General features: G+C 40.1%; 1 pseudogene; it reads left to right on the top strand.

Annotated features, from left to right (window-relative positions):
• Positions 1-229: 229 nt before the first annotated feature.
• LOC109674702 (HLA class II histocompatibility antigen, DRB1 beta chain-like) overlaps positions 230-26,505 on the top strand; it is a 60,363-nt pseudogene continuing 34,087 nt past the window's right edge.

Genomic DNA, 26,505 nt, shown 5'->3' on the forward strand with positions numbered 1-26,505 from the left:
CCAGTTAAAGTGTTTCAGTACAATTCGATCAAATACTAAATTCAAACAATGACTTAAAAGAGGGAAATGCTAAGCTTCAGCAGAGCACTTTCATATAGAAATTCTGACTGTCAACTGATGATGCTACTCACTGCTGATGCTGATTGGTTTTCCCACATTCTGACTACCCAACCAGCATCAAAGCAATGAATACCTTGCTTCTCATTATATTAAATGTAGATGGAGAAGGATCAGTGAGGCTTGTCTTCTCCTCTGGCTCCATCTTCTCCTATTCTCCAGCAGGTTATATATGTGGCTTGCTCATGGGAGGCCCACTCATGGGAGATCTGACAGTGATATTGATGGTCCTTTGCTCTCCCCTGGCTATGTCCAGGGACACCTCATGTAAGTCATAACTAAGGTGCTGAGGTGGGGGAAGGAAGAGTGTTAATGTCTCTAGGCTGCATCTTTTAAAAATTGTGCATCCTTACATTTATCCAATGGATCTTAAATTATTTCCACAGGTTAATGGAGTTTGGATGTGTAACCTTTCTATGAGGAGTACATATTGGGACTCTATCAGGGGCATTTATTTCCTGCTCCCCTCCAATAAAACCTCCTCAATATTACATGACATTTCCTGATGTTTTTGGGAGGACTTGGAACTAATGGTGTTAAAATAATTCCCCATGCATCCCTTCACTTTTTTGTGCAGTCTTATTCACAAAAAGTTTTCTGAGGAGTCAAAAGGAATTACTAGGGTCTCTCCTGCAGTATCTTGTGTTATATCCTCAAAGTCTTATAAGATTTCTACTTTAGTAATGTGCTTGGTTTATTGAGAGGTGTCTGCCATTGTCTTCTATCTCTTAACCCTGATGTTTATGAAACCTGTATCTGTGTGTTGCATGTGGTCTGATGTAAGGTGGGATGCATGGTCCAGTTTCCTCTTGTGGAATGCATCCTGCTGCTAAAGTACAAACCCTTAATGCTTAGTATTTTCTAATATATAATGAGTATCTATGGGTTATTCTTTGGTGTCTTAAATACTGAAGGGATATGATGAAAAATTTTGAACTCGTATTACTCTGTGAATCTACTTGAATCTTTCTATACTGTCACTTTATTCTACATTGTTAGAGACTTCGAGAAGGTAAGTAATTTATTGAGGATAAAATATATGAAATTTTACTTTGTAATCCAAAAATAGTAAAATATTAGTAATTTTGTGTGTGCCAAAGTATACAGATGAGCAGAGGTACAGAAAGAATGTGCAAGTTGTCAACACTTCATATGACTGAAAGCCAATAATCCAAAGTTGCTCATTGTCCTACAGGTTTATGTGAGATTTTTTTGGCATTATAATGTCCTATCTTTTCTTCAGTTAGCCTTATCTGGCTATCTCTACCTTCACCTGCTCCTTATTCTGTTCTCATCCAATCATTGCCATGATTGAAAAAACCTGGACCATGCACAAATACTCAGCAATTGAAGAAATCCTTCAAGTTACAAAAATTTCCCACTGTCTGGGACACATAGCCCACTTTCCTCAACCTCCAAAGTGCTGGGGTTGTAGGCATGTGTCTCCAAGCCTGTGCTCCTGTTTTTTACAAAGTTTCCTTTTCTTGTGAATACTGATAATTAGAAAAATGATAAGGATGAAATTTGGCTAAATTTCTCACTGCAGGAGGGAGAGATGCTATGTGCTGTTCAAATAAAACAGTATAGGACTAGAGACCCTCTTCCATTCAAAGATCACCACGATGATCAATTTAACAGACCCTTAGTTGATTCCTTTAGGTCACAGATATTTCCGAACAAGTATTATATTCTGGGATCTGTTCTAGACTCTGATTGTTCTATTCCATAAAATAGAATTGGCCTCTATTCCTAAGGAACTTGCCTAACAAGGGGAAGAAATACAAAATCTCAAAAAACAGAGAACATAGAAGAAAATTTCAGAGAGTAGTAAGTGCTCTGAAGCAAAGTCATCAGGGTGATGAGACACAGGGATGTAGGTTGCCCTAAATTCTGTTCAGGCATCAAGGAATTCTCCCTGAGCACATGGATTTAGGTGAGAATAGAATATGGAGAAGACAGCCTGGTGGGAACCTAAGGGAAAAGTATCAGGGGCAATAGAACAGGGAAACGCTGCTGTGTAGTAAGATGTGTGCTGTTTTGGTTTCATGAAGAAGGCTAGAAAGGATGAAGTGTAATGAGGCAGGTATGGCATAAGATAAGGTAGGGTTAAAGGAATTGAGCAGCCCTCTCCTTGTATGCCCTGAGAACCAGGGTAAGGAATATCCAGTTGATTTAGGCAGACTTGGGTTTACTTAGGTTTACAATGAGTAACAATTTATATTCAATTACAAGCAGAATTGCAGGTGCTATGTAGAAGCAGGCAGATCATGTAGGAGCACAGCAGATCTCTAGGGAAGACAAGCTGTTCTTCAAGTAATGCAATTATTGTTAAGACAGTGATAAAGTGAAGAGTTTGGGTAGGTTTTTTTTAAATATAAGTTATTAATGGATTAAATATAAATTGGGTCAGAATACCAAGCTTTACCTTAAGGATTATGTTTTATGTACATAGATGAATGGTTGGTGGTATTTAGTAATATAGGGAAGACAGGGACACATGAGAATACAGGTGTTATTTATGTTAAGTTCAAGGTGAGAACCAGGAGAAGTACAAGGAAAAAACATGGGCTCTGCTATTGAAGGTCCCACAGACTTATGGAGAACTTGCAACTCATGTGCTCAGAAAAGTGAGAGGATTGTACCAGGCAGTGAGAGCAAAGGCCAATATGAGAAGAGGCTGGGGACAAGGTGCAGACCATGCCCATCATTTGAAGGAAGGCTCTAGGGAGTGTGATATCAGCTAGAACTCAGGGACTGTAAATTTTGAGACCAAGGTTTTTACACATTTATGTGTAACACTTAAGTGGTCTTTTGAATATGAGAGAATAGAGTCCAGGGTGAGGAGACTATGTGTAGGGAACAAAAAGAAGGACGGGGCCAACAAAGGGGATTGAGAAGGAGGACCAGTGGTGGAGAAAAAGCAAGCAAATGTTACTCTTTGAAGTCAAAGAAAGGAAACTTTCCCAAGGAAAAGGCAGTGGTCACCAGTGGTGAGATGCCAGAGGAGCTAAAGGAAGACATGAACGAGAAGTGAGCCCTGGGTTTCTAGGACATGAGTTTTGCAGTCAGTGAAGTACCCAAGACAGAAAACAGATTGAACTCTTTGAGAAGAGTGGAAGTGAGGAAGTGAAGTAGAGATGACTGTGAGTGGCTCTGCAAAGGGAAGGAGTGTGCTGTGGACCATGAGGATACTTGAACTAAAATAATAGAGTAAGGACCCTAAAGAGAAGCGAGAGAGTATATGAAGGGGACAGAGATGGTCAGTAATTCACAAGGAAGTACTGAAGAGCCTTGTCATGCCAACCATTTTGGCCAATGGTTCCAGAGTGGGTCCAGTGAAAATTTAAAGAATGTATGTAGGACAGTAGGCAGTTGCTTTCAGGTAGCTTTATTGCAAGTGGCACTACAGCAGACTGTGAAAGGGAAGGTGAGACAGGCAAAAATAGCCATCCCTGTCTCTTTTAGGAAGAGAACAAAAGTGACCCAAAGCCAGTCACACAGTAGCCTGGGCTCAAAAACATACATACGCTGTTACATAAGTGCACTTTGACATCCATCCAGGGCCATGTGGCCCGAGGTTGCACTCCTAAGACAGAATTCCTGTAGTGACAGCATTTCCATGGTTGCCCTTCAAGGCTGTGCTGTTCTCACTTTCGTTCCCAGGACTGCACCCCTCCTCCCTTCAAGACTACATCTGCATGACTGAGAATGTGGTCTCCACAGGCCCTGTGCCCTAGGTCATGCAAAAGTTCTTTATTCACACAGCCATTATTTCTCAATAACTCAAAAAAAAATCCAGTTATTACCCTACTGATGAGAATGCAGTGATGAGCAAAACAAACCAGCTTATCAGTGTGGAGCACTGTCACATTGCACAGGCCTGTGCATTTTGGCATGGCATTCCAATAACTGTGCTGTCACTTCTGAAGCATTTACAAGCATACACACCTATGGAATATAAAACTCAAAGCATTTAATTAACTCACCCGGTGTCACACAGTTAGTGTTAAAATCCAGATTACGTGCAGATCAGAGTATATGGAACATTCCTCCCTTCCATATCAATATACTTTTTTTATTGTTGTGCTATGTAGGGGTACATTGTGGCATTTACAATGGTTCTTACAATGTATCAAAAATATCATACTTGAATTCATCCCTCTACCATTCTCCTTTATCCCCACTCCACCCTCCACTCCTGGAATAGATACTTACTTCTTCTGTGTGGTTCCTGAATGGTGCATCAGTATATGTAAATCAGTGTTTCTGTCCTCTTGTGGTCAAAATGTCAATTAGTGATAAAATTAACACAGACAAATGGCATATCATGATGAAGGTATTATTTATCACAGCAACTTAGAGAATAAACAGAGCTTGTGAGTTTGCATTCACAATAGTGATAAAAATTTAAATGATGATGTGTTTGTTCAGTATTCATTATGTGATCACACTAGGGAGAGTCACTATTTAATGTATCCCTTAACAGCAAAGTTGTGAGGAAGATACTATTCTAAAATCCATTTTAGAGATAAAGAAAAGCTATAGATATTAGAAACAGCCACAAGCAGAAAAGCGCACATTGAGATTCAGATGATCTTATTCTAGAGCCTGGGCTTTTACCCTCCATTAGTGAATGGTGGCTAAATAGGGTGTGAAATGTTGGTAAAGCTTGTGATTGCAGATGTTCTACTGCACGTGTAATGGTGGGGGCTAAATTCAAGAGATGCCAATTCCAATATACACAAAAAATTTAAAACTCTATAGTGGCCCACTGTACATGCAGGCTATAATGGGCATGTCCTGAAAAAAACAAAAATATTAAATCCATTGCTTCTTTGCCTAACATTTCTAAATAAAATACAGGATGCCTAGTTAAGTCTAAATTTCAGATAACAAATAATTTCATTGGATGTCATATATTTTTATTTGTTATATATGGTAACCCTACATTGGGCACATGGCTGGGGATGACTCTTACACAGAAAGCATGAGATCATAGGCCAATGGTGATAACCACAGGAGTGAGAGGGATAGGTGACACTGACTAGCAACTTTCCAATTTTATTTTGTATCTTTGTCACCTGGCAAGAAGGCCTCTAGAGGAGTTCTGAACAGACAAATAGACCTGTTCTGGTCCATAATTCACTTCCAGTGCTGCATTTCTCCAAGGCAGAGGGAGCTTGGTGAAGGTCCCTACTCAGAGTCAGATACTGATCAGTTTTATACACTGTATTTGAGGACACCATCCTCCTTCCAGCTTTTCCCCTTCTGTGGGGACCAACAATGAGAGAGGTCCACACCTACAGGATGAGTATTGGGTGGTATGGACTGAAAATTGAAAAAATGTACTCAGAGCATTGAACAGAGATGAAGTGGTTTTGATTACTACAGATACGTAGTGCATACTGGGAGAGAAAACACGAGGGACTATTATGTGAAAATCAATTAATGAGGTTTGGTGACTATTGAAAAGGCAAAGAAATCAGTGAAGTGACTGAAAGTTTCATCTATAGAGTAACACAAATTTGATGTATATATCCCTGATATACATTTCGTATATGTACACATATATATGCATATATAGGTAAGATCCAGTAGTATGTGTTCCAGTACATTTGTATCTGTATTGGGGCACACTTATCCAAACCATATCATTCATTTGAAAATAGTTTAATTATAGTTTTGAAATAGCATACATTAATAATGTGAGGGGGGGTTCGTTGTATAATTCCATGCATGCATGAGTTGTACTTTGAACAAGTTCTCCCCTTCCATTACATTTCTATTCCCTCTTTTCTTCTCCCCTACTCACTTTTGTTTTTTAAAACACAAACTATATTATTCTTAAAAGCTGCAGAAAAATTGATATGATTGAGAGGAATAGATTAGATTACAGACTTTGTGTTTACTCTCAATCTACAAATAGATGGAGACTTGCATGGCAGCTATGACACAAGGCAAAAAACATATACTTCATTATATCCTAGAAAATTTACTTGGAGTATATGTAAGGGTCAAATGCCAGGATGCCATAGCCAGATTTCTCAATTTCTAATACTTAATTGACCTGTCATGAACTATGTGTCCGTGGATGAGTTATTTAACCCCTCTTTGCTTTAGTTTAAATGTAAAATGAGGAAACTATGTCTACTTCATAGTGTTTGGGGTTTAAAAGAGACAATGGGCATAAAGCATTAGGGACAATGCCTGCCACACTCTGCACTTACTTCTGTGCAGGTTATTGTCATCCTAACTCTCCACAGGGTACCACACATATTGCCTCCAAAATATTCTCAAGGATGCATTATCAAGGATAAATGCAGAGGGTAAAGGAGGCTGAATATGGTTGATGCACTTTCTACACATGTATGAATATGGAACATGGTAAACTGTCAAAGTCACTTTAAGAAGGGGAGTGGGGGAAGAGGGAAAATAACATAGGGGAGGAGCCAATCCAAGGTACAGTATATGTAAAATGGAAGTGTCACAATGAAGCCCCCTGTGTAACTATCATGTACTGATAAAAACATTTAAAAATAGTCTCAATCCCACTGCCAACTGCTAGCTGACATCCTTTATATCTGGATTATTCCAATAGCCTCCAAAGTTGTCACTTTTCTTCTGGCTTTGCCTTCATATTTATCACAGTCATGTCTACATTGCTGTGAGTGGCGTCTCCAAATATCTACAGAACCAAAATTTCATTTCTGAAACTCAAAGTGCTTTGGAAATCAGGATTTGGGATTTTAGAAAATTAATAGTCTCTTTTCCAATTAATTTTAGAAAATTTTCAGTGGACTAAAGGCCTAAAGCCTAGAATTAAATACATCAACACTTCTACATCCCAACCTGTGAGCACAAATGCAGGAGGAAAGGATTATTTTCATTTGCATCAAGATGATAAATAGTATTATATAGCTTTTCATAAAACAAAATGAGAATAAAAGCAGTAGACTAAGCAAAGAATTAAATTTGTATGTTATTCTTTGTTATTTTTCATAAATTTTATTGCATTAATTTAAGCTGTACGACATGATATTATGGGAAACATGGATAGTAAAAAGATTGCTACAGTGAAGTGAGTTAGCACATCCATCATCTCACATGAAGATGCTTTGGTTTTTGTGGCAATAGCAGGTAAAATCTATTCATTTGGCATGAGTGCCATATACAGTACCATTTTATTACCCATTATCCTCATGCTGCAGATTAGGTCTGCAGACTTGCTCATCCTCCAGATCTGTTCCTTTGTATTTGGTAACCTCTGTTTCCCTGTTTTTCCACCTCACCTTTGTAATCACTTTTTGTTCTTTCTCTGTATATTTTAGTTAGTTATTTTTAGATTCTACATATAAGTGAGATCATGCAATATTCCATTTCCAAATAAACTAATTCTTCTATTGAGGAAACACCAAGCAACAAAAGAAACCCAGCAGTCCACTTCAGAGTTATTCATGTAGTGAAGGTGTTAGCTTTCCATCACTGTGACAAAATACCCAAGAAAAGGAAAAGCTTTATTTTCACTCATGGTTTTGTAGGTTTCACTCCATAGTTGCTTTATCCTATTGCTTTGAGCCTGTGGTAATGCCTCATGGCAGAAGCACCTGCTCACCTCATGATGTTTTGGAAGCAAAAAGACATACAAAGAGGTTGGGGGCACAATGCTCCCTCAAGGGCAAACCCTGACCCCCAATCTTCCTCCCATTAGGCCCCACCTAGCTCTCAGTAGCACCACAGGCTGGGCACCAAACCACTACCATGTGGGCCTTTGGAGTCCACTGAAGATCTAGTGAAGAGTCTCTCTAGTACATTACTCTTAAGAAAAACTTCAGTAACATGGTAAAATTTCAAACTTATATATGGGTCATATGGAGTTAACAGTAAGCTAATACATAACCATAGAAATTATATCTGATGGCTGGAGAAAATCAGAATCATAGATACGTCAGGGTCACTAGTTTTATCATGAACAAGTTGAGGTGAGCATTTCATGGTTTCAATGGATGGGATTCACCTAGGTATAGCAGCACACCCTGTGTGCTTTATAAGGACATTCCAACATCCTCAGCTGTGTCATTGAGAACACTTTGAGGAGGCTTCACTTACTTCTGTCTCCATGGTGAATGCTCATTGTCAAAGGCACTATGTAGCCAATCTCATTCTTACCATGTTGCCTTTGGTCATCTTGCTATCTGCTCTCACTTTCCCAAGTGCCATGTTCCCACCCAGGGACAGTTTTGCATCCCACATCTCACTCCCTGGACTCGCAGAGACCTTGTGGTCAATGCTCATTATTTTATTGATGTCAGTTTCCTCTGATCTATTTAGATTTTAATCTAGTAAATGTTTATTATGTATTGAAATTTATATATTTTTCTTGTCATTATTGATATGATATTTTAAAGAATCTTTTTATTGCTAATGTAACTTTTTAATTGGCATGTACTAAATTGAACATAGTAAAGGATTACATTTTTTTTTTGAAATTTTTTTCTTTTATTATTCATATGTGCATACAAGGCTTGGTTCATTTCTCCCCCCTGCCCCCACCCCCTCCCTTACCACCCACTCCACCCCCTCCCTCTCCCCCCAACCTCCTCAATACCCAGCAGAAACTATTTTGCCCTTATCTCTAATTTTGTTGCAGAGAGAGTATAAGCAATAACAGGAAGGGACAAGGGTTTTTGCTGGTTGAGATAAGGATAGCTATACAGGGTATTGACTCACATTGATTTCCTGTGCGTGGGTGTTACCTTCTATGTTAATTCTTTTTGATCTAACCTTTTCTCTAGTACCTGTTCCCCTTTTCCTATTGGCCTCAGTTGCATTTAAGGTATCTGCTTTAGTTTGGTTCCAGGCATGCATGTTATGTATTTTGCTCACATTCACCCCTCTTTTGGTCTTCTTTTTCTCTTCCCCTTCCTCTCCATTTCCCTCTCCTTCCACCTTCCTAGTAGTTCCCAGTCTTCATCTGCAAACTCTTTGCAAGCATTAGTTTCATCCCACGTCTGTGTCAATCCTTTATTAAGGATGATTTAATTAGTTATTACCTTTTGAATGAGCTCCAGCAACTGATTTCTTCAGAAAACTATGGGTTGTTAGGTATCTGTAAACTGCAATAAGCATACAGTTTAAAAATTATTTACACCTATTCTTCATGGGACAAGAATCTTGGCCACAATATTTCAATACAGATGTTACATTAGGAGACATTTAAAAGCCCAAACCTCACCAGCACTGTGGCTCACACCTGTGATCCCAACTACAGAGAGGCAGAGGTAGGAGGATCCTGGTCTGAGGCAGCTCTGGGCAGAAAGTACAAGACACTATCTGAAAAATAACTAAAGAAAAAAGGATTGGGTGCATGGATCAAGTGGTAGAGTGCATGCCTAGCAAGCACTAGATCCTGAGTTCAAATCCCAGTGGTTAAAAAAAAATCTGAACCTCCCTTTTAGCAAGAACTTTACCAGAGCCCATGTAGTACATGGAGTGCTTGTACAGAGACAACACTTTACAGGTTTCTCAGGATCCAGTTTTCATGAAATGATTTTAAGCAGCATATACAAATTGGCTAATGATCCAGCCAAAACTATATCTCTGGTTGTCCATATTTTCTTTTTGTGAAGAACAATACACAAGTAAAATATACCTAGCAGGCATTCAGGTATTTGGATTTTGGCTTCTTCTATTCAGCATCCTTTTGGTTTGGGGGTCAGCATTATCAGCTTTTGATTGTAATCTCTTATGAAACCTTATGAATGTGTTTTAGGAATCTGATCCTAGAGAGGAGTTGTTTTCCAGATAAAGTTTGCTTAGTCTCTAGTTTTCAACAAATAGTATATGGGCAAATTTTTTAGTGTTAATTTCAGCTGTTTCACAATTTCCCCTGTCTTCTTCACCATGGATTTTCAGGAGGTTTTCATAATGGTTCCTACCAGGATGTTTTGCATCCCACATCTTACTCCATGGACTCACCAGAGGACATGCAGCAAACTTTCTGGTCCAAAATGTCAACAATGCTGAGAGTAAGAACATCTTTATATTGAGCTGCTTCTAAAATTCTACATTCACCACTTTCCTAAACACACACTTTCCAATTCAGTCATTTGTGGTTTATTTTAGGTCATTTCATCACAAAACAAACAAAGAAACAAACAAACCAAAACTAGACAGTTGCATGAATAACCACTTTCTTTTTGGATTCTTTCAATCAATGCAAATTCAAGATTTTCATTGTTTACTTTTTGGCCTTATGCAACGTTTCTCAATATTTCATGAGTCCTTGGTCCTCAATATCTCTGCTAACTTTCAGCAACTTTTTTTTTCACGAGTCATAAATATCGATGACTGCCACAAATATTTTTCAGTAAAATTCCTAAAACTATTCCTGTCATTCTACATTCTATGCTGGTTATAATGTTCAATGCTTGCATTTATTTGTGTCATTTTCAAATACATGTTTTGTTTTGATTTTTTCTCTTTGTGGGAGGGAGATACTGCGGTTTGAACTGTAGGCTTCACGCTTGCTAGGCAGGTGCTGTACTGCTTGAGCCATCCTTCCAGTCCAACTATAGTGTTTTAAAACATTTTCTGAGGTCATTAAACATAAAACCAAAAAATAAATACATATATGATATGTATGTGCATCTCTCTCTCTCACTCTCTTTCCTATATGTGCATGTTTCTATATATTGGAACCGCAGAAGCACATGTGACTGACCCACTAACAAGAACCCCATCTTTTCCTTTCCCTCATCAGGTCAGAATTCACAAATAAATCTGACTTCAGATTTTTAAAAGATCATGTTTTCTGAGCTTTCTGATTTGGAAATTCAGATAAGAGACTATGGACCTATGTTAGGACCATGATTTTAATCTTGTAAAACCTCTTCAATAGTTTCTCATACTTAGTATAAATTCAAAATCCTGATATCCCACCAATGATTTCTCAAGTCTAGACATTCACACTTCTCCCCTTACTTTCTTCAAACTCAGGGCCTAATACTTCGTATGTATGGATCACCATGCCCTGCTCAGCCTCCTGCTTAATAGATACTTGGTTACCGCTTGAGCTAGATTGCCAGCCTCTCATTTAGTTTTTCTTTTTTTTTTAAAATGAGATGATTTTTCCCATTAATGTTAGTGCTTTCATTGTGATAGTTCCATAATTCATAAAATGTATTTTGGTCAAATTCACCCCCTTTATTATTCTTTTTGAACAAATTTTACTGGGCTTCTTTCTTCTGGTTTCTTGATGTAATTTTAAAATGTACCTATGAAGCATGTGAATGTGTACACAAAACAGAGGTGAGAGAGAGAGATCAAGAGACAGAGACAGAGAGAGAGAGAGAGAGAGAGAGAGAGAGAGAGAGAGTTCTGACATGACTACAGAAAAGAATTTCTGAAGGACAAGTTAGACCTGAGATTTAAGCAAATATATTAGCAAGAATAGGACATCCTCATAAAGTGAGTGTGGGTGGTGGGCCTAACAGAAATTTGCATCCTACCTTTAACAAGGACTTTTTTGGGGGGGGGGGAACTTAATTTTTGGAATTTTGGAACCAATAGCAAGAGTAAGTTTTACCATAGCTAAGAATAGGAGAAGTAGGTGATTCCACCTTCAACACAATTTGGGGACTGGGAATTACAGCCTTAATAGGGCTGTTTACAGTTCTCTATGGGGTCTCTTTCTCTATGAGATCAGAGCTTTATGTGCAGAAATGAACGTGACATAATTTAGAAAGGATTGATTTTAAAATTCAATTCTTTTAAAAAATGTTTTCTCCTCCTTGTCCTCTCCATCTCTCTGTCTCACTTCCTTTCCCCCCAAACCTATGCATACACCACACTCTTCTTCTGATTCACATCAAATTAACTTTCCATGTCACATCTTAAATGTGACTCCTGAGCATCCTTCTCTGGCCCATTTTATTTAGGTTGTCCTCCTGTCCTGTTGACAGATCTCCACCTGTTTCTTTTGATATGTCTCATTATGGATAATTCCTGGAGTGTTTGGCTTTTCCCCTCAGTTTAACTAATTTAAGCTCTAGGAGTTCTGGGCAGGTGTCTGCTCTTCCCTCTTTGGATTATGAATGGTAGCACAGGCCTGGCACATGGTCAGCACTAAGCAAGACTTCACAGAAAGTTCCAGACAGTCCTGTTAAGGAAAGGGTGATCATATGTGCTCCAGAGACTTGAGTCAAACAAACAAACAAACAAACAAAAATAATAAAAAATAAATAAAAAATATAAAAAAATAAAGAACATAAAAAAAAATAAGGAAAGGGTGAAGAGCTGTGGCCATGACAGTCAGGAGTGGGGTCTTCCCTGTAGAGGCTCCAGCAGGAGATGGTGCAGGCAGTGGTGAGGGGAAAACCTTTGTCCAGCTCCTACTTGGTCTCCTGCCCAGCACTGACAGGTAGTTTGTTCCTAATGCAGACAGAGCAGAGGGACAATAGGTCCATAATAGTGTTGGATCAGAGGGGTGTCCCAGCATATTGGGATTCCTCTAACTTTGGGCTATGAAAGATGAACCCATTGGGTGCTGATCTTTTGAGAGGTGACCAGATAAGGGGTATCTCTGTTGGTCTCTTTTGGTTGGTCTGTGACAGGATCGCTCTGTTACAAATTTTTTACCCCAAACTGGGTATTTTTCCTCTTTGAAATTTTGGAACCAATAGTAAAAGTAAGTGTTATTATAACCAAGAGTAGAAGAAGTAGGCAGTTCCCCCTTCAACACCCTTTGGGGAGTGGGAATTACAGGTATTGGATAAAACAAATGAAGTAGGCTAACAAAGGGAGGAGTGTTCTGCTTTTTCTGGGAATAGGGGAGCTTTCCTGGGATTTGAGCACCACTCCTTTTCTCTCCTTTTATGGGTCCTTCATGGCCATTGTTATGATTTGTACTGGCAGTTGTCACCTGTCATGCAGTGCCTTGTGTGTAATGCGTGCAGATGCTATCAGGTGCAGGTAAAGGATGTTTGGGTCACTCTGGCAGCTAACTTAGGTCCAGTGGGTTTGGGCTCCTGAGGAGGAATTTGATCCTTCAAGCACCCTGTCCTCAAAGATAAGCAAGATTAGAGCCAGTAACCGTTCCTGTTCCCACAGCACATTTCTTGCAGCAAGTTAAACATGAATGTTACTTCTCCAACGGGACGGAGCGGGTGCGACTTGTGGACAGATACATCTATAACCAGGAGGAGCTTGTGCACTATGACAGTGATGTGGGGGAGTTCATTGCAATGACTGAGCTGGGGCGGCCTGAGGCTGAATCCTGGAACAGCCAGAAGGACATCCTGGAGGACGCACGGGCTGCAGACACAACTATGAAGCTATGGAGAGATTCACTGTGCAGAGGAGAGGTGAGTGCTGGGCTGGGCAGGCAGGGAATCTGTGTGTGTGTGTGTGTGTGTGTGTGTGTGTGTGTGTGTGACAGAGAGAGAGAGAGAGAGAGAGAGAGAGAGAGAGAGACTAGGTCCAGGATGAGGATGTAGAATTATGAGAGAGCTGACATCAGGAAGGCACTATGAGTGTGTGTCCTGAGATAGTGTGGGATTTTTGTCAGTGTGTAATGGTGACAGGAGAGAGCCTATGTGTGTGTGTGTGTGTGTGCATGTGTGCACTTGTGTGTTTGATGGTGTGTGTCCTTGAGGTTTCAGTGACCCAGAGGAGAGTTCTGGAGTGTGTGAGTAAGGGAGGACCTGGGAGAGGAGGGATTAGTGTGGCAAGAAGTGACATCAAGGGCCCTTGGTGACTTTTGTGTACAGTGAGGGTGAATGACAATTGTCTGTGATTAGACTGAAAGTTGGTTTGGGGGAGTAGAGATGAGGGCAGTATATGGCTAGGGTCAGCGTGGGGAAGGTCATCACACTCGGTCCTTGGCATACCCTCTTCTTAATCCTGAAATCACCTCTGAAATAAAACTGTGCTGTGTTGTTTGCATAAGTAATAAGAGAATGACATATCAGACCAATTTGCATGTGTGAGTCTTAGGGTGGGTGGGTAGGCTTGTGACCTGTGAGGTACCTCTGACATTTCTTAGGTTTATTATTTTTGGTGAGATTTTTTTGGATATTATTTGGGATTTGAACTCAGGGCTTCCTAATTGCAAAGCAGGTACTCTCCCACTTGAGCCACACCTCCATTCCATTTCACTCTTGTTATTTTGGAGATGGGGTCTTGGAAACTATTTGCCTGGTCTGGCCTCAAACCTCAGTCCTCCTTATCTCAGCCTCCCAAATAGCTATGATTACCAGTGCCCAACTCTTAGGCTTTTTCAGGTGTAAATTTCTACTTATTTTGTTTGTTTGCTATTAGTATACTTTACACAGTTGAAATGATGGTATTCTGGCCTTTAATTAATAATTTTGTTTATAAATTTATAATTTTGTTTTTTTTACCATTCTAATGTTACCATTTTATGCTAATAGTATTTAAGTAGTTGCATATTATTTCTTTGTATATAATTGTAACACAATTTACCTCACGTTCCCTTTGCTAGATCTTTTTTACAGAACTTGTGAGCACAGTAGTCTCTTAGTGTGTGAAGGAGGTGAATTTGCTCCTGGACCCCAGTGGATCCCTAAATCTCCAGACGTTCAGGTCGTTTATGTAAAATGGTCTCATATTTTCATTTAGCCTGAATACCTAAAGTCATCTGTAGGTTACTCGTCATGTTATCCAGCCTAGGACAAATGCCTGAATTTTGGGTACTAACTCACTGGATTCTACAACCCACTCATACCTGGAGTAAGAGGGAGAGGATGAAAAGGAGAAATAAATCTACTCATTCATAGCTTGGCCAGTCCAGGAATGCAGGCAATGTGTCCTTCCTCAAACCCACAGAGGTGTCACAATTTATAGGAGAGTAGAACAAAAGCTAGGAAATAAATGCACATGTGCAAATTTCCCCAGGCTGTGGCCTTGGGTCCAGCAGAAAGGGTTGTTGTGATTCTGGTTTTGTGAGATTTGTTGAAAGTGTCTATGTTGCAGAACTGGGGATGAGAAGTTTCTGCTCCAGGCAGGTAAAGATTTCCTGCAGGAAGCTGGAATTGTAAAACCAAAGGAAGAACAAATACAATTTTAAGATTTCTTTAAATTTGCAATATTAAGGGGCCCAGTTAGAATAACAACTAAGAAAGTGTAATTGCTAATAGTTGTTATACTGTCTTGTTTAGGAAATAATGACAAGAGAAAAAATCTATATGTGTTTAGTACAGATGCAGTTAATTCCCTTAGCATTTTCTCTTAGTATTCTCATCTCAGGTCACCACAGCCAGAACTTGTTCAAATCCCAGGAGGTTCCAAAAGAGCATAACCTCATTTTTGGTTGCCAACCTTACGACTTGGGGTGTTGTATTCGTGGCACCCATGCCAAACAAGTTTGTAACGTCATCACATGAAAAATTTAAGGACAAGTCTAACTAGATGAGAAGTGTATAGACATTTTATTTAACAGAGCAGAAAAGCAGGAAAACAGAGCATAGCACTATGGATGGGTGATCAGGATACAGGAGAAGTACACCAAGTCCTTTGTGTAAGGTACATTTATAAGTCTAGGGGCCTATAGTTGTGATTCTATGGGCGTGATTGGAAAGTTTAGCCCTCGTATCTACATTGGTCCTTGCATCCTGCAGGAGAAAAATGCAGGCAAGATAGGAACATATGGTGAAAGTGGTAGCAAAGTTTATTAGGAGTGGAGTATACTTTCATTAAACTGAAAGCAGGTCTTTTGAAGGTTCCTGCAGTCTCAGATCAGAAGATTTCCAAATTCTTAGTATCCGGCATGGAAGCATCCAGGAGGATGTACTAAGGTATGCATGTGTGTTTGTGTGTGTCGGGGGATAACAGAGTTTATTAAAGGTAAAGGAGAGATATTATAAAAGGCAATGGTGAGGTGAGGCCCCATCTGGCTATGTGGGCCAGGTGGGAAGGAAGCAGGAAGAGGGGCAAGCTGTCTGTTTCAAGGCATTTTAAAACCTATAACCTGTGGGAGGGGAAGGATTTGGGCAGTTTCCGGTCACCAATAACTAATGAGTGGGGAGGGGTTTGTGTGATTCCTGGGCTAGAGTGATGGATCATTCTGCACATATTTGCAATTGAAAAGGAGCCCTATGGCTGTTAATTTTTTTTTCAATTGAAAGAGGTTCAGAGAGCGAAAGAGAGAGAGAGAGAAAATTTCACTCTGCTATACAATCTGTTAAGTCATATATATTTAAGAGTGCCAATCTTTTTCTATTTCTAGCCTGCCTCAGGTCCACCTCTAGAGTGAGAACAATAGTATCAGCTTGTGGGGCTAGAAAATTGTGAGAAATATGCTCACTTGTCCAAACTCAAAGAATGGACTCAAAAACAGAAAGCACAGTGAAAGCAAGACTTTAAAGATATCTTGCAAGATAGGGTGTCTGGTATGCAGACGCACCCAAAATGATGACAATAAGCATTTTATCCCCTAGTATGCAGTTCCCTTCCCCAGGTTCCTCACTGACTGAGTACTACAGGGTATACAATCTTCTGGCATGTTGTCTAAGTTTAATTATTACCTATTGGGTTATTTTAACAAGTTGTTAAAGCATTGGTACAGTTTGTGATCAGAAGACTTCCATATTCTTTGTGTCTCATGGGAAGACTTCATCACAGGACATGTGGGTGTAAATGGAGTTTATTAAAAGTTAGGAAAGGGAAATACAATCACACTCTCTTGGAGGCCAAGAGAGCGTGCTTCTGCTCTTCAGGTGCTTTAATACATTAGATAACCTATGGGAAGGGGAGGACCAGGTGATTCACATACAACAATTAATGAGTGGGGAGGGACAGGGGTGGTTCCTGGCCAAGTGAAGGCAGCTCCTGAGCTAAAGAATGGTTAGTGTAAGATGTAATATTCTTCTATGAGTCCCAAACTTTCCCTAATTTTAGCCTACCTTAAATTCCCCCTGAAAAACAATATTCCAAAAAACTTTTTTAGGAGCTGTTGAAATGGGATGGTCTACCTTCAGCATCTGCTTTGAGTTGACAAGGGACAGTAGACCCTACCTACAAGGGGAAATTGTCTCTCCTATTTCTTTCCTTAGGGGCTCATTTGGACACAAGGTGTCTGAATTATTGTCCAGTGCAGTCAAGTTTCCTCATGGAGATCTCGTGCATCAGTAAAAACCAATAGTCCTGTTGCCTCATGATTTGGGTCCTAAAGGCTTTTATGCTGGAAGAGATAAACCTGGTTTAGAAGGCATGACCTGAACATTAATGTTGATGGGAGAATCAGAAGAAGAAGGATAAACAATCTAACTTTTCATTTTGAAAACTGATAAAGGGTCTTATGGTTACTTTGCCTATAGGTGTTTATACCTGTGGCTATTTTTAACTCTTAGATGGCCCTGTCTTTGGACTGCCACTGTAGCAGACAGTTAAGGACTGTTTGGAGTAATATCTATGTTAGAGGCCAGGTGCCAGGAGGCAGATGCCAGTCCAATTAGAGGGTAAACATCAATGAATCAGTTCTGCATAGAATGAAGAATCACAGTGTCCCTAGACAGAAGTTAGACACCATTGATTTCTATTGCCTTTGCTTAAACAGAAGACCTTAGCCAAAGACATGAGGTTGGCTTTTATCAGAAGCTTGGAAGGCTTAAATATTAGAGCACATGCATAAGAACCTCTTTAAAAACCTCTTGGTTTTCATTACTTTTAGAGGTTTGCGTAATTGACTCCATCTGGATCTGGAGAAGTCCCCTCCTTTGTGTAGTCCTTTGAACTGTCTCGGTTGGCTGACCACACTTGTTCCTCTAAGAAGTTGGGGCCGCATCCTCTTAAACTGTTTCTCTGAATACTTGTCTGAAGATTTTACCAATTTGGCAGTTTTGCTCACTGGAGCCAGTAGTAGCTTCTCCTGAAAAGTCATTGCTTCTTCCAGAAAGTCAGATTTGTTCCACAGAGAAGGGGAAATAACACATTGAATGGATCAGAAGTGCGAACTTTTCTGGCCAAATTAAGCAACAAAGAGACTTATTTAAAATTGGCTCTTAGACTAGGCTTACTTAATCTAATTGTTTGTCCCACAGGGGATGTACCCATACCCTTCACTTGCTATAAAGTGCCAACAAACAATTGTTATAAAACTTTACAAGGAAAATACAAAATGACCCCAATACTTAAGAATGTTTGTCCTGATTGACAAATAAACACTTGTCAGAGTCATTTTCCATGGGCTGGTCTGTAAATTTCCCAGTAGGATTAGAACTGTAATGACTAAACTTAAAGTAACCCTGGTTAATAGTTTAGCAATTAATATAATAGTATAGTTCTACTACACCTCTGTTATTACAATTGGGAACATACGCAGAAACTTGTAAAAGGAGTTAAGGCACCAACTTGGTACAAGTTTTTTTTATAATTCTATTTTAGAAGGCTTATATACTTGAAGAACACAAAGACACCTATCATATAAAGGACCCAGTAGCAGCATCACAGTTTAAACCTAGAATTTTGGCTAGGTAAAGAAACAAGTTAGTGGTTGTCAGTACTGTGTTGTCAGTACTGTATTGACAGTACTGACAATTGAAAACCCTAAATTTTCCAATGGTCAGGGGAAGGCAGTGTCAATAATTAGTCAGGAGGCAAAGAATGGTAAATAATTTCAAATGGGATATGTAGAGAAGTTGTTATTTTACATTTGGTCAGCAGGATCAAAGCATTCCCAGTACTTAAGGATACAGCCAAGTGAATATACTGGCTTCCCCTATGCTGGCTGGTAGAAAGAGAGAGAGGGAAAGAGGAGGGGAGAATCAGTTTCTCCATCCCTGCATGAGGGCTCCTGAATGTTGGCTGGTGGAGAAAGAAAGGAAAAGGGAAGGAGGAAGACTGCCCTATGGGAGAGAATGATATTGGTTCCAAGATCTTCAAGGCATACTTCTTATCTACTGGAAGTCTCAGTTGCAGGTCCTATAGACCTGGCTTGCCTTAAAGGCTCTCAGCAGACGTTTGTGTGAATCAAGAAGCAGGATACCCCAACCTCCTGTGGTTCCAAAGGACTAGTCTCTTACCCCCCTGCTTGAGAGTTCCTAAATGGGATGCTGATCCTGGCAGGTGCTAGTCCAATTAGAGGTTAAACAGATGTCAGGCCTAAATGGCAGAACTTGTAGCATTTGTCACAAAGAGCAGAAATGTCAAAGACCTTATTAGATAGACTGTACCTTAGATGAAAGTACTATAGGTTTTCATATGTATACACTTTTAACTCTACAAAAAATTTTATGACATTTAGATACACGTAGAAGGCACCAACAGTATTAGAACAATTTAAAAGAATTTTTACTTCATTTCCACAGTATTACCAGAAAAATACCTTAGGGATTTGTGTCTGACAAGAGAGTAACTTAGGCAGGATGCTTCCTGAAAGCCAACCCAACTATTAAAACATCAGAACTATTATACACCGAGAAAAGAGGCTGATGCCAAAAGCAACATGTAAAATGAAAAGATAACAATATAAAGGAGGACAATCTGTTGAGTGTTAAAAGGGAGACATTTTAATATGAACTTCTGTAATGAGCACAGAATTCAAATTGTACCAAGGTCAGCTTGACTGATACAAACCCACAGCCCATGGTCAGTTTTCCCTAACCTGTGTCCTATGGTTGCTACAGTGAGAAGATGTGGGCAGAAAGATCAGGATTTTGATTGTGAAGGAAGAGCTAGCAACATGTGTGTACAAGAGTTAATGACACACATAATTTAGTATTCTAGGATTAATCACCTTTTAGTAGACTCCTAAAAACTTAAGGTACTATCATCCCATCTGGAGGATGAACTTTTGTTTGGTTTTGGTAAAATTTCTGACCCTTATTTTGATAAAATAGAAACCCATTTGTAAACACACATTAGTACCCTAAATTTTGACCCCAGAAAACCTTCTAGACAAACTTTAAACTATAGCCAACCCAATCACACATATATAAACTTATAAGCTTTAAGATCTTAGCTTGTATCTTGAAACAACCTTTATAAAAACCTAAGTTTAGATAACACAGTTTTTAATAAAACTCTTTGTAGCCTTATACCTTAAAAGACTTAGGAAGAAAATTAAATTAAACCATCTTTTTAATAATAGCAATCTACAAGAACACACGGGTCAATAAACCTAATTACAAAAGAGTTAAATGTAAATTATACTCAAGATAGAATGAAACAGATTGAGATTATTATCCATAAATTTTCTTTGGCCCTAAGGCAGAGGATAGTTAGCCCTGGTTGAGATTAGAATTTCAGATAACTTTTGAGACACTTGTGTGTATTAACTTTATAAAAGTAGCTTAAGAACCACCCTAAAGTCATCTAAATATATACACAGAGATGTTTTGACCTAGGCATGCCAAAAAAAAAAAATCAAATATAAGCACACATACACGAGTTCAAAAATTTAGTGGTCATGGGTTCACAGGTAGCAGACAGACTAAGACATACACAGAAAGCACACAGTGGCACACAAAACAATCACAGTAATTCAGAGTGCACTGTTAAACAAATCAATTTTTGTTATTATTTTTAGTAGATTAGTTAGCTAGATTCCTAACAGATCTTTAACACAAATACTCTATTCTTTGTCCAATCCGTAACAGATTAATGTAGTAAAATCATATTAATGTAACTACAAGTTAGTTGTAATTTTCCTAGAAGGTGGTAAGATGGTGCCACCAATGAGTGTCCTATCTCTAGGAGTGGCAAGATGGCACTGAACATGTGGTGGCTTCATCAGAGTTGCAGCCTTTCCTGTGACCACATGGTCTCTCCAAAGGGGCTTTCAAATGGAATATAAAGACATGTTACATGCAACATACATGCTCAAAATAGCAATCTGTTATAGCAATAAAAGACATCTCCCCCTGAGAGACAGGTGTCCATATAAGTTAGTCATCCTAATGAATAGACCAAATAATAGAAGCAAACTAAGGTGGGATTTGAACTCACAGCCTCACATTTCCTAGGCAGACAAGTCCTTGTTAGCTTCCCAAAAGAAAGGAGATGTAGAAACTATCTTTAGTATCTGGCAAATAATCTCATTAATCCCATCAGTGAGGGAGCCAGCCCCTTTCAGGTGGACCTGGGGCATGTGTTGTCTGAGCCACTCCCTCCAGCCTGGTAGGCTGTGTGTCTCCATTTTTAGGCTCTTGGTGTGGGCACATGGGAGCTTCTGCTGCTGCTGCTACCACTGTTGACTGGGCCAGTTACTTGGGAGGCACAGGTGTGCCTCCCTGGTCCCTCAAATAGGTAGAAGATAAGCATAAGCAGTACCCATGAGAGGAAGACAGGAAGAAATCATTTTAATTTAACTTTTTGACTTTATTAATCTCTTTTCAGGATCAGGTAGCCATAGCCCAGGAGCCATCACAGGAAGTTCTAATGTTGCCAGTATTCTAAAGCCTAATTCACTCTCAACAATACTACAAAACAAAGACCCAAACCCAAGAGGTAGAAAGAGCAAAGGCTAGGAATCTCATAGAAATTCTTTGTCAGTTAGAGCAGGAACAAGTAGATTATTCAATGTCTGTCTTAACAGGACAATGATCCAAACTCAGAAAATCATCCCAGGGGCCAAAAGGATCCAAAGCTAAGAGTTTCTTAGTAAATATTTTAACCTTAAAACCTGACCCCGTTGCTTTCACTTTACAGACAACCTGCTTTCAGTCTGTTGAAAGCATATTCCCCTCCCAACAAACTTTATGGTCACTGTTACTGAAACTTCTCCTGCCAGAGGCAAGAACCGAGGCAAAAATCCAAGGCCATCTTTCTGGTAGCACCTCTGAAGGCAGTTTAAGGCCTGGGGCAGGTCAGGCGGGGCATGCCTCTAACTCATCAGTGAAATGCCCACAGCATGGGAGAAGTTATGTCGGGGCATTGGCAGACAGGAACCAGCCTGTGTTGCGGAGAAGATGGCTGCCATGGCTAAGGCCAACCATGGCTAGAATGCCTCCTAAGCCGCATGGTTGTCTGGGCCCAGGGTTTAGAAACCCTGGCAAGCACTCTCCACACAACATATTTTTGGCAGAGTGAGCCTTTAGCCTGCCAGGCTCAGAGACCTGGAGCACGGGTGTGTGTGCATGCATGGCACAAGGTAGGAGAGGGATGAGGGAGGGCAGAGGGTAAGAAAGAAGGGTGCAGATGCATGGCAGCCACAGGAAAGAGGGGTCCTGCCTGAGGTAGCAGCTATCATGGCTGGTGCCTAAGTTCTCACAGGCTGTCCTGAACACCCTCTTCACCTGGACCAGATGGCAAACTTGCACCTTGTGTTACTGACCACCCCTGTAGTACCGCACCCCTGGCTGTGTGTCTACCGGGATGCAGCCACAGTGGTTTTGGGGGTGCATAGTTCCCACATGCCTTGTGCTACATGGCCCTGGGCTAATGCAGTGCATCCCAGCATCTCCCAGCAGCATGCTGTGGGTGAGATGGTGATACACTGGGAGAGGCCCACACATCAGGGGAGGAGTACCAATGGTTAACATGGTACATCACTGGAGGCCTTGGAGCAAGTCTTGGTGTGGAAGGGGCACAGGGCCAGAAAACAGGGAGGGTTGGGTTAGTACAAAACAAATAAGTAAGCATAGCATCTTGCTTTTAACTCCTGGTTGGTTTCATGAAAAGTGTTAACAGTGCTGGTGCAGTCTGTGATCAGAAGACTTCCAAATTCTTTTTTTCCCATGAGAAGAATCCGTGGCAGAAAACATGGATGTAAATGGAGTTTATTAAAAGTTAGGAAAGGGAAATAAAGAGGAGCATGGTAGGGCCCAGGTGGAATCTGGAGGCCGAGAGAGTGTGCTTCTGCTCTTCAGGTGCTTTTATTACCTTAGATAACCTATGGGAATAGGAGAACCAGGTGATTCACATCCAATAATCAATGAGTGGGGATGGGGATGGGCGGTTCTTGGCCAGGTGAGGGCAGTTCCTGAGGCAAAGTATGGTTAATCTAAGATGTAATATTTTTCTATGAGTCCTGAACATTCCCTAGTTTTAGCCTGCCTCAATATGGCTCTCTTGGGATGTGTCAAATTTTAGAAGTGGACTGTATTTGTCTCCATCTTCCTTTGTTTCTTTGTTGAGGGAAGTCCTCCCTGTGATATGTGCTTTCTGTCAGGTACGTAGTTTTTACCTATTTCCTCATTTCATCATGGTGTATCCTCCCAGTTTACCCCTCTCTTGTCAGTTGGCCCTCCCCAAAATACTGTTCATGACTACCCAATTGCATGAGTTTTGTTAAGTCCACAAGTGGCTATGTAAGCAAGTTATCAGTAATTTTCCATTTAGGGTTAACTGTTTTGCCTTGCAAATGGACCACTACTTTATCCCCAACAAATATTTATTGGGGAATTTTCAACCCTAGGTCCATTTGATCCCTAGGATTCAGCTTATGGTCCTAGGTCTTTGTCTTATTAAAGAGATTACCTGTGTGAAGTTATCAGCTCCCTGTTTATCTGAAGTCTAGGGTTCAACTCTTGGAACTGGGTCTTTATCTTGTTAAATTAAAGAGATTGCCTGCATGAAATTCCCAGCCTCAGGCCCAGCTGATGTTTAGGATGTGGATTATACTTCAGTAAAGAAAGGATTGAGCTTTAAGTGGGTGACAGACTTACAAACATTCATGATATTCCATGACCTTGGTAGGTTAGTTTGATCTTAACAGAAACTGGTCACCCTTGGAGTTGAAATGTTTAATTATAATGATTTTCTTCCTCAAGTTGTCACTGCTCACGTCTGTCTACTACCTATGATAGCTACCTCCTCATTTCTGCAAAGCATTTTCTTTTGGACCAGTTGGCAAGTTAATTGGTTGCTGTGTCTACCCTCATTTAATTGTATCTTATGTTTTTGAGCCAATAAATTTGGGATTCCCACAGACCAAGTCTCTGTAATGGATACAGCTGATGAAAGGATATAAATCTTCCAGGTTTAAATTTTCCTGAGGATAAGTGCTTCCCTTTGTTCTAGAATTTTGGTGTTACCAGAAAGTTTAGTGATGGTAAATATCTCAGTACAGCAAGAGATGAATTCAAGCATGATACAAAAGTATAGTTAAAAGAATAGTAAAGTTTATTAGAAAAGGAATACACTTTCAATACACTGAAAGAGGGCCATCTCTAGAATGAAAAAGATGTCAGTTTTTGGAGTTGGATATTTATTGAGAAATGTGGAGAGAGGATTATGAGAAGCCTATGAGAACTAGACATAAGCAAGGTGAGATGCAGCTCTACTTTTTAGGCCAAGATTGGCACAGCCCCTGTCAGCAGAACAGCTGCTTCTCCTAAGTTGTTTATGTTCAGAGAAACAGTAATACAGGTTTCTCCTGTTGCGATGTCATGCCCCTCCCTGGGAACCACTGTTCCACCATGTTTGCCATTGGGTATAAAAGACCCCCTGAAGGAGGATGGGGGCTTTTGCTTGAGGCTTTTGCTTGTGGCTTTTTCTTTTTCCTCTGGGGCTTTTTGGTGTGGGAAGGTTTTGGAAGGGAAAAGAATTGCTGAAGGGAAAAACATTGCTGAGGGGAAAAGAACTGCTAAAAAGGGGTTGATAGAAAGTCTGTATTGAGAACTTCAACATAGGCTTATAGAAAAGCTAAGCTAAAGAAAAGCCAAAGAGAGGTGGGACAGTGCCAGTCTAAGGACTGAGATTTTAAGAGTTACACATATACAGTTTTTAGGCAGGCTTTGCAAGTCTGAGGACCCAGGCTTTAAGAAAGCTAAAGAGAGATGGGACAGTGCAAGCCTGGGGGCAAAAGACTTTAAGAGAGATTATGCTAAAGAACAGCTAAAAGAAAACATGGGACAGAGTGAGTCTAAAGGAAGAAGTTTTAAGAAAAGACTTTAGAAGCAAGATTTTAAAGAACTGCAAGGAGTAAGGCCTTAAAGAATAAAGATAGAGAAAAGAAGCAATGAGGGTTGCACATCTCCACCCAAGCACCCAGCATACCTGATCCCACTTTCTGTCTGTCTATCCTGTGTCTTATCTGAATCTCTGTTGCCCCCAGTTAGCCTCAGTTAGGTTGAGTATTAACCAGGAGCGAAAGAGAAAGCTTGCTCTAACAAGAAAGGGAGAAAAAAAGCTCCCTCCAGAGAAACTCTTAGCTCCAGGTCCATTTGGCTCTGGGATGCATTCTGGAGCCTGGGCTTTAGATAACTTGTGTTATCTGCTCTATCTGGTAGAGAATTTCTGTGTGAAACTCCAATTCCTGCTCTATCAGATGCCTAGGGTACAGTTCTTGGATCTGGGTCTGTGTCTCGTTAAATTAGAGAGACTACCTATGTAAAGGCCTAGGCCTAGCTGATGTTTAATTATATTACTCTTGAGTAAAGAATAGATTAAGCTTTAGGTGAGTGGCTGACTTCAAAGCATCTTGTGACATTTCCTGGCCTCTGGTTACTTGATCCTAACAGAGACTGGTCACCTGTGGAGTTGGAAAATTTAATTACAATGATTTTTTTTTCCTTTCTTTCTCTTGAGGCCATTGCTTATATCTAGCTGCTGCATGTCATTAACAGAATACTGAAACTCATTAAAAATCGTAAAAAAAAGGAAAGGGGGAAGAAAGAGTAATAGAGGGGTGAATATGGCAAGGTCATTATGTGAATGTATAGGAATACCACAATGAGACCCCTTTGTACAATTAATATAATAAAAAGGTTAATAGTAAAAAAATCTTTCCTCTGCATTTCTCAAACCTAATGTGTCCTTGCTGTGGGGGTTAAACTCAGGACTCATGACACTGGCTCCTGCTAGGCCCCATGACCAGCCATGAGTGTCCCTCAAAAGCTGCTCTTGCTGAAAAGGACTGACTCCCTACTACAGCCCAGTAATTAACTAAAAGCAACATAAAAGATTGGTATCTTTGTCTCCATTTTGCATTTGTCTCTTTTTCTCTGAATCTTTCTCTTGCCTGTAATCACCTTGGATTTCAGAAGGGACAGAACTGATGCAATAACATATTTACAACCAAAACTACCACCAAGGAAAGGAATAGCAGAGCCTCTGCAGGACAGACAACCTGCTAGGAAGCAATGGCTCTTATTAACAAGGCCTCACCTCACCAATCCTGAGACAATGATCCCTTCTGTCAGCCTCTTAGAATACCAGAACACACCTGTGACTGGACTGCTTGATATTTATGCCTACCTCTCCCCCTGCCCTGAATTCTTCCTCTTCTATTTAAACCCAAAGCAAAAGTGTGCTTGAGGAAGATGGGTTGAAATGCATAGCCTACCTCTTCCAGTAGCCTTCCCATGCCCTGTCAATTAAATTTCCTTTCTCTAACATCTATCATTACTTGTCTCTTTATTGGGCATATTGGGGCAAGTGGCCCAACCTGATCTATGTAAATCAGGAATTCGGTTCTAGGGTCCAAAACAC

Source organism: Castor canadensis, chromosome 8 (genome assembly GCF_047511655.1).
Source record: "Castor canadensis chromosome 8, mCasCan1.hap1v2, whole genome shotgun sequence".
Taxonomy (NCBI): Eukaryota; Metazoa; Chordata; class Mammalia; order Rodentia; family Castoridae; genus Castor; species Castor canadensis.